Source organism: Bidens hawaiensis, unplaced genomic scaffold (genome assembly GCF_021521415.1).
Source record: "Bidens hawaiensis isolate Kalapana, Puna unplaced genomic scaffold, B.hawaiensis_p1.1 tig00018129_1, whole genome shotgun sequence".
Taxonomy (NCBI): Eukaryota; Viridiplantae; Streptophyta; class Magnoliopsida; order Asterales; family Asteraceae; genus Bidens; species Bidens hawaiensis.
This window is the reverse complement of record NW_027492737.1, coordinates 334,757-337,430: the sequence shown is the minus strand read 5'-3', so window position 1 is coordinate 337,430 and position 2,674 is coordinate 334,757.

Below are 2,674 nucleotides of genomic sequence, written 5' to 3'. Positions count from 1 at the left end.
AACATGTGTCATTTGACATATGTGGTGGATCAAAAGGTAAATATAATGCAGTGAAGCCTCCAAGCAAAGAAGCATTAACGGAGAAAAAGGTTAAGAACAAGAAGAATACTGAAGAAACTATGACTAGTGATCAGTTTATTCCTGTAAACCCTGCTTTCTCAAATCAAGAGATATTTGATATTGGAGAAGTTAAAAGTATGGAAGAGTATCTCAGGAGACAGTCAAGATACAAAGATGAGAAACATGACGCTCCTATCAGATTGGTGGAGAACAAGTTTGTGAAAAGCACTGTATCAAGAGAAGAAATCTAAATTGAACAATTTGTGTCATTCAATATAAACTTTAGTGATCTGATTGCTCATCAGAAAACCATTGGGGTTGATCCACCTAGACCTAGTGAAAGATACAAATTGAGAAACTCAAGTGAGAAATTCAAATGTCAAGTGTGGTGTAAAATATGTGATGTCTATGATCATCACACTGATTCCTGCCAAGAAAAGTTCATTCCTCAACCATTTCATGTTCCTGACACATTTAAAGATGGACAAGATTTTGGTTTTTACAAGAACATATACAATGATTATTTGAACAAGGGTACATAAGTAGTTGATGAACCAGTAACAAGTGGCACACAAGAAAGGAAAATCACGAGTAAGATTACTCAAAAGAAAGAAAAGAAAGTTATTGAAGAGAAAAAGGCTCCAAAGAATAAACAACCTGTCAGAATAAATCCTAACAAGTTTGTTAAGAATGTGAATCATTTTGACCATGGGAAGTCAACAGAGGGTGAAGAAAAAGTCAAAAGAGAGATGGTTAAGAGAAAGAAATCAAGAGAGTTGAATGGTGATGAAAAATTTATGTTGAAACATGGGATAGAACCTCAAGGATTTCTTTGGAAAGCAAGAAATGAAGCAAAAGTGACATGTGAAACATTAGTGACAAATGTGAAGAGAGAGTATGTTGTTGAGGAATGCACTATCATAGTTCCATATGTGGACAGATCATATGAAATTGGCTATGAATCAGATGATTCGGATGCATTTTGTGAGATTGTTTATGAAGATCCCAAACCCAATGCAACAACTAATAATGTTGATGATGATTTGTAAGCTATTTCAACGTGTGTTTTATCCTTTAAATGATCCTTTTCTTTGATTTGTGCGAGAACAGTCCACACCAATCAATGGTGTATGGTATATGGACAGTAGATGTTCCAGGAACATGACTTGTGACAAGAGGTCACTAGTGAACTATGAAGAGAAGCTTGTGACAAGAGGTCACTGTTGCATTTGGGAGTGATGAAAATGGAGGGAAGATTGTGGGGAATGGTATTTTAACCAATGGCAAAGTGTCATTTGACAATGTGTTTTATGTGGAAGGATTTCAATATAACCTTTTGATCATCTCACAAATGTGTGATAAGGGTTATAAGGTTGGACTTGATGATTCTTACTGTTTCATCCTCAAACCTAAATCTGTAATCCCTCCTAATATGATTATGATGATGGCTCCTAGAAATTGAAACTTATATGAATTGAAGATGAAGGATGTAGTTTCTAGGGGTGGAACTTTTTTTGTGTCAAAGGCCATTGAATATGAAACCATATTGTGGCACAAAAAGCTTTTTCGTGTTAATTTAAAGAACATGAACAAACTTGTGAAAGGTGAATATGTAATTAGTTTACCTACAAGGGAGTTTAAATTTATGACAAATGCATTTCATGTCAAAAGGGTAAGAAACACAAATCATCACATAAAGCAAAACTTGTGAACTCAATTGAACATGTACTAGAAATGCTTCATAGTAATCTCTATGTTCCTGTGAGTGTTCCTAGTATAGGGAAGAAAAGGTATTGCTTGGTGATCATTTATTAATTTTCATGATACACTTGTGTTTATTTTCTAAATTCCAAGGATGAAGCTGCTGAATTGATTAGGGTGAAGGTCATGAGAAGTGACAATGGAACTGAGTTCAAGAATGAAGTAATGACTGAATACTGTCTTGCAAAAGGAATTCTACAACAATTCAGTGCTCCTAGAACTCCTGAACAAAATGGTGTAGCTTAAACAAGAAACAGGAAACTTATTGAAACTGCAAGAACTATGTTAGTAGATGCTTATTTGCCTGTTACATTTGGGCAGAAGCTATCAACACTGCTTGTTATGTTCAGAACATGGTTCTTCTCAACAAAAGCCAAGACAAGATTCCTTATGAGATTTTGTTCAAAAGAAAACCTACATCAAGTTTCTCAAGCCTTTTGGATGCAAGTGTTCATTATTGAATCTTTAGATTGTTTCTTTGTTGGATACACCACACACTTAAAGGCTTATAGAGTATATTGTAAGGATCACTTGAGTGTGATTGAATCTTCTGATGTGATATTCAATGAAAACCAGTTCATTACAGTTGATGGGGCATCCTGGTTATTTGGTCTTAAGAAGTTAATCAAGTCTTTATCCTAAAGACTTTGATGAAACATTGTATAGAAGAAGTGTCCAAGAAGAAAAATCAGAAAAGAAGATTGATTTGGACAAGTTGTGGTCAAAGGTTGCTGACAAAAATGTTGAATATTCCTTTAACAAGAATGCTTCTGATCATGAAGGAGAAGTTGAGCAAAATGACAACCTTAAGCAAGCACCTGTTCAAGAAGATCCTCTCATAATTGTTGAACAA